Source organism: Crinia signifera, chromosome 7, assembly GCF_055691185.1.
Source record: "Crinia signifera chromosome 7, ASM5569118v1, whole genome shotgun sequence".
Classification (NCBI taxonomy): domain Eukaryota; kingdom Metazoa; phylum Chordata; class Amphibia; order Anura; family Myobatrachidae; genus Crinia; species Crinia signifera.
The window spans coordinates 155,146,628-155,158,835 of NC_139223.1; positions in this window are offsets into that span (position 1 = coordinate 155,146,628).

Consider the following 12,208-nt stretch of genomic DNA (forward strand, 5'->3'; position numbering starts at 1 on the left):
TACTAGAGGTCATTTTACACTGTTTGCGTGTGTGTGTGTATACAGCACCTACCCTCCCAGAATTGCAGGGAGGCTCCAGAAATCATGTCCCCCTTCCCGGAAGGTGGGCAAGTCTCCCACATGCTCCCCATATCTCCTGTACCTCCTTCCATGCCGAGACAAATGCCAGTATTCTCGGCTCTCCTTGGAGGGGGTGGGGCTAAAATTATGCAAATCACGTCATTTTTGCCCCACCCCCTTCCCGTTGAGCCGCGAATCATGGACTTTTTGTGAAAAGGGAGCGCGCTTGGCGATGTCAGCCTCCTCTTCACCTCCCCCTGTCATTTGTGTCTTCTCTCCCGGCTTCTCCCAGAGAGGCATTCATAAAAGTAGGCAAGTATGTATTACAGCCACCTAGCTAAAATGATGTAGACCTAGCCACCTAGCCAAAATATGTCTGACCCTTCAAGATCTGGACTCCACAAGATCTCTGCTGTCCTGTGGTATCTAGTATCAAGATTTTAGCAGCAGATCATTTAAGTTCTGTAAGTTCTTAAGGTGGGGTCACCATGACTCAGACCTGCACATCCCACATACTGTATGCTTGAACGGATTGAGATTTGGGGAATTTGGAGGCCAAACCAACACCTTGAACACCTTGTCATGTTGTTCAAAACCTTCTCAGTTTAGCAGGGTGTATTATTCTGCTGTAAGAGGCCACTGGCATCAGGGAATACAGTTGCCATGAACTCAGTCTGCAAAAATGTTGGATAAGTGGTTGTACATGCCAAAGTAACATCCATGTGAATGGAAGGGACCAAAGTTCTCCACCAGGCCCACAGCACTGCACTGCCAATCGATCAGTGCATTTCAGAGATTAATAAATTAAGCATGATGAACTGTACAGAGTACTGTAAATCAGTTTTAAGTCTTGCCTTTATTTGAAAGTTTATGTGGGTACCAGAACCATTTGTAGCAGAAAAAAAAGAGCACCAGGGAAAAAAGATTGACATACTGGGGGAAATTTACTAAGAATACGAATACGATATTTCGTATTCATATTCTTAATACGAATGAATATGAATGCATACGGCTGAAACAAACGTATGCAAATGTGTGTACCGGAGGGGAATTTACAAAGCAGTCAAATACAACTGCTTTGTAAACCCTGATGTTGTATTGATTCGTATTAGCGGCCATATATACGGCCGCTAATACGAATTTGTCTAGGCAGTCTGCACGGATCAGTCAGATCCATGCAGGCTGCAGTGTGTAAAAAAAAATAGAAAAAATAAATAAATTTAAAAAATGGCGTTACAGGTTATCAAGAAAAGAAGAAAAAAAGGAGGAATCAGCGCTTTGACCACAATGAACAAGAACTCAACACGTTTCGCCACTGGCTGTGGCTTTTTCAAAGGACTTTGAAACTCGTTAGGTGTATGCCTCCAGACCTCCAGGATTGGACCAAGAATTACCAACAATTTCCACAATTCACTTCCGCTGCTATTAAAATTTGGGGATACCTACAGAGCCAATTGTGGCCATTCTCCAGGATAACAGTAACCTCCAGGTGGACTTACCTACTCAGCCACCCGTCAGAGGACATTACCTTCCCTGGGCTAACCCCCAGATGACCTACTGTGGCCCCTTCTATCCAATTGTGATTCTTTACCAGACAATTCCAGGTGAACCCCATTTTCCACAGTCACCCTAATGGGACTAAATTCCATCTAGAGTATTGAAGCAGCTCGAGAAAATCATCCTCCAGCGGCCAGTAGGGGCCCCACAGTACTAGAGAGGATGTTGAGTTCCGTCTGAAAAAGCTCCATCAGTACTCCACAGATTCCTCCAGTGGTACCCACCAAGGATTCCTTACAAATAGAGAGGAACTGCAATCCCTTTTCATTGAAACACCAAAACAGTGATATTCAGAATCCAGCGGTTAGGTAAAGTGCACTTACCTTCAATTGGGCAAAAAATCCATGGTTACAATATCCTCTTGGCTACCATATTCCTGTTAGTGAGATACCCTTCCTTTTTAAAACAACCCTTTTTTATATATATGTGATTATATGTATGTGTTTATGTAAATGTGATTTTATATTGAATTTATTATTAAGTTATTGAGTTCTTGATCATTGTGGTCAAAGCGCTGCTTCCTCCTTTTTTTCTTCTTTTATGGCCAGGCTGAAGCCTCGTGCTGTCCCCGGTGACCCTGGAGCGGTGGCCACCGGGCTGATAAAATTGTGTAAAAAAATAGAAATAACTATTGTCTAATACTGTGGAACTATGAGTCCCAGCAAGCCTCCTCTGCATGATGGGACTTGGAGAACCACAAGTCCCAGCATGCGGGCATTAAAGGGTCCGCTGGCCACAGTATTAAAAATAGTCAAATAAACACACACTGACACACATTGAAAATAAAACTTTATTTCATCCAAAGCCCATACATACTGATACTTTGGGGGTTGCTAGAAAGCAGGATATATCGGGCACTTGTAAAAAAAAATAATAAATAAAAAATAAAAAAGAATTTTGCAAAACGGAGATTTTTTGCGGTGGAGAGGGATAGGAATGAGAGAGATAAAGTCAACCGGATGGTTGCTGAGATTATTATTGGGGGTGCTGTTTGGAAAAGGCAAATGGAAATAAATGGAAGAAAGGGATAAGAGTGTAGCAATGAATAAAGAATAGAGATTGAATACAAATAATAAAAATAATAAAATAAAATAAAAATAAAAATAACTGAGCTGAAAATAATATTAAATCAAAATAGATAAACCAAATAAAATAGAATAAGAATGAATGAGAAATAAAGTAAAATTAAGTAGGAAAAATGAAATTAAAGTAATTGACGGACAAACAAAAAACACTTATTGCGGCATGTTTACAATCCTTTGTTTGAGAAGGTAAGGAGGGGAACAGTCCAGTATTTCTAACTCACCCTAACTAGTCCTGCCTGGGGTCCGTTTAGGTGGACGCTCCGGGCGGCAGCGGGCGGCAGCGGGCGGTGCGGGTCCTGCGCTATTAATTGCCGGCTTCTGTCATATAGCTTGTAGCGTGTGGCAGAGCGGCGGCTTGTAGCGGCTGTCAGACTTGGCTTGCTGCTGCTTCTGCTGGTTCTGCTGGATCTTCTGGTCCCTCCTAGGTACACCTCCAACGCGTTTCACATCGGGTAGATGCTTTGTCAAGGATTTTTGTTTGTCCGTCAATTACTTTAATTTCATTTTTCCTACTTAATTTTACTTTATTTCTCATTCATTCTTATTCTATTTTATTTGGTTTATCTATTTTGATTTAATATTATTTTAAGCTCAGTTATTTTTATTTTATTTTATTTACTTTTATTTTATTTTAATTTTATTTTTATTATTATTATTTTTATTATTTGTATTCAATCTCTATTCTTTATTCATTGCTACACTCTTATCCCCTTCTTCCATTTATTTCCATTTGCCTTTTCCAAACAGCACCCCCAATAATAATCTCAGCAACCATCCGGATGACTTTATCTCTCTCATTCCTATCCCTCTCCACCGCAAAAAATCTCCGTTTTGCAAAATTCTTTTTTATTCTTTATTTATTATTTTTTTACAAGCGCCCGATATATCCTGCTTTCTAGCAACCCCCACAGTTATATACCATATTGGGCCGCTCAAACAACAGCGCAGACCAGTTTGTGGATTCACATCCAAAACCCCACATACTGATACTTACCTATCTTGAGCCCGTAGGTAGGTCCCTGGGTCCGGTGTCCGGGGGTCCGGTGTCCTGGGGTCCTGGCCCGGGGTTCTGGTGTCCTGGTCCGGTGTCCGTTAAAATCCATATGGGTATCTGTGAAAGGAAATTATACTTACTAGTGTCCTCCGGCGAAGATCACATCCTCTTCTTTCCATGTAGGCATCCCCGGCGTCTTGGCAAAATAACAAACCGACAGTACGCGAACCCAGATGGACTGAGCAGGAGCCGCACGATGTGTTTGTTTAGATCGTGCAGCTCCGCCCCCCGAATAGCGCTATTGGCCGGCTTGCCAATCAGGAGCCGCTAGGCCGCAAGCCGGCCAATAGCGCTTTAAAAATCGGCCGGTTAGTAAATTAGGAATCACCATTCTTTTGAATGGTGATTCCTATTCGTATTCTGTCGATGGTGTTTCATTCGTATTTGTAAATACAAATACGAATGTCCCATCAATATGAATACGAATAATCATAATTTTGGCATAGTAAATGGCGAAAATAAGAATACGCCAAAAAAAATCGTAAATAGAAATCTTTCTCTCTTTTTTTTTAAATATTTTATGTTATTGAAATATATATGATACATATATATAAACATTTGGTCTTGACATAGGCATTTGCATGGCAGTTTTTCATGGTTACATAGTCAACCAGGATCAATACCACGACATTTCTTGCTACAGTAAGGCAGGGGAGACACGGCATCACAAGCATCAGTGTAGAACTGTTCAGAGGCAATGTAATTAGTAATTATGAAAGTTTTCATGTGAACTTAAAAGGGAGGACGTATGGTAGCCAAGTATCGGAAAATTTTGATGCTCTCGACTCTATGCCAACTGAACATTCAACCCAGTCCATTTGAAAAATAAATTGTAATCTAGCAAGCATAAGATGTAAAGACAGTGGGGCTTTGTGTATCCATCTTGAAAGTATAGTTTTTTGGGCCACCTCACAATTCAGGCAGTTTTGGGCATCGTTATAGAATTAGTAGGGGGGGGGGGGGTAAATGTTCCAAAATGCTTAAAAGAGACTTGGTATTCGTAAAGTGTTATTAATATAATGTTGTTTTTCCATCCAAAATAAATGTACTTTATTACAGTCCCAAAAACAGTGATACATGTCTGCCTCTGGAAGCGAACATTTAAAACAAGTAGAGTTTTGAGAGACACCAATGACATAGCGAAATTTAGGTGTATAATAGGCCCTATGTAATATTTTAAATTGCATCTTCATAAAGGAGACCTGAAATGAGTTTCTTATTCAGTAAAACCAATGACTTAATAATGGAATGTACTGAAAGGTCTGGGAAGTTCTCACACCATCTAACTGGACCAGTGGTGACACATGGGGAATCTAATTGTGTGCGAATGTAATAATATAGTAAAGAAGTGAGTATGGGACCTCTCTTATGGTTAATTACCATAGTGTCAAAAGTCTTATCTGTGGAGAGTCTGGGAATAAGTTGTAAAATATAGCTGCAGGATTGAAAATACGTAAAAAGAGGTATGTTAAGTTGGGGCAGGGCCCCTGGGCAAAGCAATACACTGGGGCCCTTACCCATTCTCCCCTCCTGGGGGTGGGGGGTGCTATCAGCAGCAGCTTAGATGCCCCACGGGTGGCAGGGGGTGCTCTATCTTCCACTCAACATGTAGGACCTGGAGCAGTAACTTCTGCTAATTACTCCTTTACTGCACAGGTGGTGAAAGGGTGAACACTAACGTGTGGAAGGGGGCACTAAGCTGAATGAAGGGTCCCTTGTAAATGACTTCACGGGAGGTAGGGGGTGTTTTATACGCGGGGGGGGGGGGTTGGATAATGGAGTGGGCTTAATATTCATCATTTTCCGGTGGAAGGGCAGCTTGTTTGACGCAGATATTGCCATTATCTGGAAATAGATTTCTTAGCCTTCAATAGTATAAAAACCTAGAGTCCCAACTTTCAGGAGGTGCTGGGGAATCTGGGGACTTGGGGATCAGAGATCAGGAGCCACAGCAATCCACTGACAAAAATATAAAACTGTACACCAGACGTTTGGAGCTAGAGCAGGGACCGACTGCTGGAAGAGACAAGCCGCTAGTGTCGTCAGAAAGGGGAGAGTCCCAGCTTTTGGCAAATACTCAGAAAAACTCTAAGTCAGAGAGAACCTGAGAAATATGACTGGGAAGTGTAATTAACAGGTCGGATGTGGACTGCTGCTTTGAAGTTGGATATCTCCAGTTTCCCAGGGCCGATTTTCAAAATTCTGGTATCCCTGGAAAAAGAGGATCCTCAGCTATCAGCATAGGGCCCTTATACACCTGGGACCCCTGGGCAAGTGCCCATTAAGCCCATACAAAAAGTCAGCCCTGAGTTGGGGATATTGTTCTCCCAGACAAGACAGGTCTAGAACCGTAGACTGGTCTGCTACCAAAAACTGATGAACCGAGTGGAGTCCCTGTAGGTGCCAGAAATCTTTCTTAAAAAGATATGTTCTTGAAGTTAATAGTTTTGCAGAAAACATGAATAGTTCTTTAGGCTTGTATTTATAAATATTATGTATAGAGCAGGCATGTCCAAACTATGGCTGTTAGGAAACTACATCATGCCTTACCACAGTTTTACTATTAGGGAATGCTAAAACTATGGCAAGGCATGCTGGGATGTGTAGTTTCACAACAGCTGGAGAGCCACAGTTTGGACATGCCTGGTATAGAGTGTTAGTTATAATCATGGATGGGTACTTGACTCTGTGGAACTTAAACATTGTGAAAGCGATTACATCTATTATTGTATTATGTTTTCTAAATCTGTACTATATTTTATATAAGAATAATATAACTAATAATAATTTAAGTAAGGAGACCCACCTTAACAACCTAGGTGGAGACTTTAATAATAATAAATGCAAAATCCTGTTTGCACATATTTGAACTGGCTTATACTCTGTATTTGCCTTTCTGCTGTGGTGTGGAAAAAGGGAGGAGCAAGAGACCTGCCAAACTAATGGTGTGTACACACGTTAGATGTGCCTTAAGATCCTATCCACGATCTGATCAGATTGGATCGTGGATAGGATCTTAAGGCACATCCGATTTGCATCCTATCTTGACTATATAGTGCAGATCTGCACTATATAGACAAGGCAGCCAAGACTTTCTGGCTTCCGATACGTGAACGCGCATCGGGATCGGATCTGGATCGCAAGGGTTAAAACCCTTGCGATCTGCATCCGATGTTGATCCGATGCCGATCCCATGTTGAAATTGGACCATGTGTACACAGCATATAAGAGAGCGGGGGTAATATGACACATTGCAATCAAAACAACTGCCCTCTAATACAACAACTCACTATAACATCAATAAATAAATATTAGGGGCTATGCGATAGATAGATAGATAGATAGATAGATAGATAGATAGATAGATAGATAGATAGATAGATAGATAGATAGATAGATAGATAGATAGATAGATCGATAGATAGATAGATACAGTAGATAGATATCTTTAAGAATTTAAGAAAAATCTGCACAGTCATCAAACTAAATTAAAAGCATCTTTTCTATTTCCAAGAAAATCTATTCCAGTAAAATAGGTGAATATTTTATTTCTCATTTCCACATGTTCCTTTCATTTTAACAGTCATTTCTTTTTTATGATTTATGTTGCCCCATTTCAAGGTCAAACAATTACCGTATGTGCAGCTGTCACAATTTAGCATAGACTGTTCCGATTGCCAAGTTGTTCCATCGTTTCAAACCAGGTCTGAGACATGTATCTCTCTAGTTAAAGGGTGGGTTCTGCTTGGAGAAAAGTGTGATCTCACGCATGTCTTAAAAATCTTTATCATTGTTACTGTACAGTATGTCGTGCGGATCCTTGAGTCAGGGAATGAGAAAATGGAAATTGCTCATTCTGGGGATTACAGAGAAAGGAGACGTCTGGACAGAAAATATCTCAGACATTTTTGTAAACCTTATAAGCATAACCTTTTACAAGGGTCTGGCTACATTTCCATTCACAAGTAGTGACTGTAGAATTTAGCAGTAAGTACTAGTATCAACCAAATGAGGTATGGTTGCAGTAAACAGTGCTTACTGGCTGCTCACAGGGGGATTGACTGGGGGTGTTTTGGGGGCAGTAACACAGCATTTTCTGGGAGTTCCTCAGAAATAATCAGCGGCTTCCTTCTCCCCACGGCCTATGTAATATTTACCTGCTTGCTGGACTCCTAACACTCGCAGCCCAGCAACCAGGTCTGAATCAGGCCCATAAGAAATATTAAGAACTAACGGTACTTATGTATTATCTGGGCTCCCGATTTTTTTATCGGGTCCAATGTTAAATGGTCCCTGAGACCCGATTTTACATTGGGTCCAATGTTAAATGCCCCCAGACCCCATTTTTTATTGTATACCCACCCTGTTCATACCCCCACTATCCAAGTGGGCATGGAGTTGACCTTATATAGTGTGGCGAGCGCAGCGAGCCACCAAGCCCGAAGCATGGCAAGCGCAGCGAGCCCCGCGAGGGGATGCGGAATACATGTTAAGTAATCTGCTGCACTCGCCACGCTTCGGGCTCGGTGGCTCCCTGCGGTCGGCACACGATATAAAATCAACTCCATGCCCACTTGGATAGTGGGGGTATGAACAGGGTCGGTATACAATAAAAAATGGGGTCTGGGGGGCATTTAACATTGGACCCAATGTTAAATCAGGTCTCAGGGACCATTTAACATTGGATCCTATGTAAAAATTGGGTCGATCGCATCGCATTGCATGTGATTTGGTTGCATGCGATGCGATGGACCCGATTTTTCCGAAAAAATCGGGTCCATCGCATCTGATTGTATTCCTTAAGTTAAGGCATACAATCAAAAAATCAGGCGCACAGATATTACATAAGTACCGAACTAACCAGTGGATGCTCGTATCTTTTGGCAGGAGAGTTGCTGCTGCAGGCCGCACTGCAGGCACCCCTCCTGCCACCGCCGCTCCTCCTGGTCCCCGCCACACACAGGTGCAGTGTTTTCGGCACATGTACTATGATGATAGGCGCCGGGACTAGCGCATGCGCAGAACAAACCTCTGTACAAATCTCCCAAGAGAGATGCAAAAGGGAGGAGTAATAGGCATGCTGGGTATAAAAACCCAAACACCCAGCACATGTTATACACCCTGAGGAAGGCTTATTACTAAGCAGAAACGCGTTGGAGAGGACTACAGTACCTGTACATAGTGACTGTGGAACTGGACCTTCTGCCATAACATCTTGGAGCTATTTCTGGGAAGTGGACCTTTGCAAAGACACGGGACCTCTCCATGACACACTTCCCTTATGTTTGAGTGACAGGAATAGCCTTTATCGGAACTATGCCAGTCGGCATTTTAACTTTTTATATTTACTTAAGGTGTGTACACACGGCAGATGCTGCTGTGAGATGCGAGTCCTGACGCGATCAGATCGCATTGGGACTCGCATCTCACGGCATGCCAGAGGGGCACAATTTACACTATATAGTGCAGATATGCCCTATATAGTGTTGCCTTAAGAAATGTTTACATATTTACACTATGTGGAGCATTTCATTTTAATCCGAGGTATATAAAAATAGTTTGGAAGAGGAATATCTGTGACTGGAGTATCAGACAAAAACACACAAAATATCTTGTGGCCTAAGTGAAGGCTCATCTCTGGTACGAAGTAAATTTATTAAGCTAAAAAATATTATAATATATATTTTTTTAATATTATCTACACTATGAGAAGTGCGATTTCTTTGTGTTTTGTTTGAGGTACTTGAACCCCAAGGTTTGTGACATCGGAAAAGAAGAAAAGGGACATTTACATAATTTTTAACCCTTTATACCCCAAGTGGGAGCGCCTTACCCTATATTTTTTTTTTGTGCATTACTGTTTTGATAGTGAGGTGACTATCTCTTGTGGTAGGGCTGCACCCTTTGTTTAGAGCGTAGACTATTGAATGTGTTGATTCGACTTTTTAAACAGTCAAATCTGCATCGTCCAAAATGGGCGCTGGATAGTCGAATCTAAGGCCGTCAAAATCTTTTTTGGCAGATATTTTCACTTGCCGGAAAAATTGGGCAGGATTTAATACCCCCATAGTCTTCTTCAACATAGGGAAGGGCCAGCTCGGAGCCCGCACGCGTTCCCCCTCTCCTTTCTTACACTGTCCCCAGGGTCTTACACTTATGCCGGGCTCAACATAATGGCATAAGTACGCTATTGTTATGAGTATTTTAATGTTTTTTTCCGGGAGGGGAACACATACTGTATGTAACTTCTCTAAATGTCCATGACTCCTTTTTACTGTTATCGGTGATTTCATGATTAGACTTCACAGTCATGTACTGGCAGATTGCCTTCTGGAAAGTAGCTGCAAGACCAATCATAGACTAGACCAGATTGTAGAAATCAGCAATGTGTCACTGACTTATTTCTACACTCAACAGAGCTACTGTAACACCATGAATGTATAATTGTTCTGCACTTCTTAAGTCTTTCTAACCACCGCACCTTGGGCCTGGGTTATTCCAAGGTCAACCCTGTTAATACTGCACCCATATCTTCTGCCTTCTGTGCTACCACTGCCCACTTTAGCCACTGGACACCACCTGGGTTATACTCTTAGTGTAAGTTAATTCTATACAAAATGCGACAACTTTTAAGCATTATACTTTCCTACTCTACAGCAGTAAAAATGAACAACCTATTGCTAAAAAATAGTTGGGGTCATTTTTTTTATAGGTACTATTTATTAACCCTTCCACTGCTAAAGACAAGCTAGTCTTCTTCATATACAGTAAGGAGGTGCATTCACACAGAGGAGCGATTTATTAGAGGCTGCGCATGCGCATAAGCAATTATGCGCATGTACAGCCTCTTTGCGCGAAGTGGCACAACAAATTGATAATTTACCGGCCGCTCGCACACAGCAGTGCAGTTGGGGGGAGAGGGCCCTGGTTGCACCCATGGGAACGCCCAGCGTTTTATGGGCGTTCCCATGAAAATGCTGGGTGTTGCCATGGAAATTCACCGGTGACGCAGGTGCTGGGATGAGCAGCTGACGTCAGCGGATGTCAGCTGCCCGCCCTCTTCCAGTACAGGGCACCACAGATCTAAGGCCAGCAGAGACAGATTTAGATCTCCGAGCTTGCAAGCTAAACATCCATTCGCATGCATGCGGGGAAATTCGCGGTGCGTGAAGCTGTTTTAGTGACTTCTTATGAAGCCACCTGACCCCCTAACTGTGATTGTATGTATGTATGTATTTCTGCGCATGTGCATACGCAGGGTGCGTGCACCACCGGCGAACAGACTGGACACCCAGGACAGTGGGGCGGTGTGTGGCGGACAGCTCCATTAGCATATGGGAATGCCCAGCATTTCATGGGTGGGGGGCTCAGAGCAACCTTACATATGCGTGCACCTTCCACATCTTTAGTGTAACATCCATTCGCATGCACTGAGCGCGAATCACACTTGTGAATGGGTGGCGGCAGCCACCCATTCGCAAGGCAGGGTTTGGTGGACTTGCAAACATGCAAATTTGTGAATCAACCAGAATAACCCCCAGAGTGCGATAAAAATTAAATCACGTTGCTTGATAACTTGATTTTGTTCAGAGAATGATTTTCATCTATCTATCTATCTATCTATCTATCTATCTATATATCAACCTGGTATTCTGATCCAGGTTAAAAGAAGGGTTTTAACGGAGTCGGACCCAGGTTGCTGGGCAGTGTAAACGGTTAACCTGGGTTGAGCGACCTGGGTCCCGTTCACAATATAGGAATAGGCAGCGTCAGCTCCAAGTGCTGCCTCCTCCCCCGCCACCAAATGACACGCCGCCGCTCTGCCCCGCCCCCGTGTGATGTCAGCATCTCGGCTAGATGCTGGGTCACTGAGGAGAGCTTCACCTTACAAATGCTCCTGGGATTGACCCATGTCCAAATGTTGGATGCAACCTGATATTTGCAATGGGAAAGGGGTATTAAATGTTTGTCACTGCAGATGTACAGTAAGCAGTGTGACAGACCTTCGCTATGTTTAAAAACATATGCTGTATCCTGAAATGTCACATTAACTTACAGCCATACAGCCATATACTTTACTGCTCCTTTGTGTTGTAGGAAGTACTGTACATCTTTCAATACATGAAAAAAGTTATGTATTTGCCGTTTAAGTAATTGTATAATTTGTAGCATTTTAGCCTTTGAACTTCAAACACAAACTGATTATGTGGCTTCCTCTGGCGCTGGTAACATCTGTCTGATAATCATAAGCCGTATTTCTCTAAGTTACACAAGAGCTTGATTAGAGAGTTCTCTGTTCTGAAGGCTACTGTTAAGCAACGTGAGAGCACTAGATAAATTGTGAATGGCATCAGTTCCTGATGCCCATCTGCTTTTCAGCATTTATATATTATTAACCAGAAGTTAGACTAGGGGAGAACTTGAGAACAAGGGGGTAGAACAATTATTATAA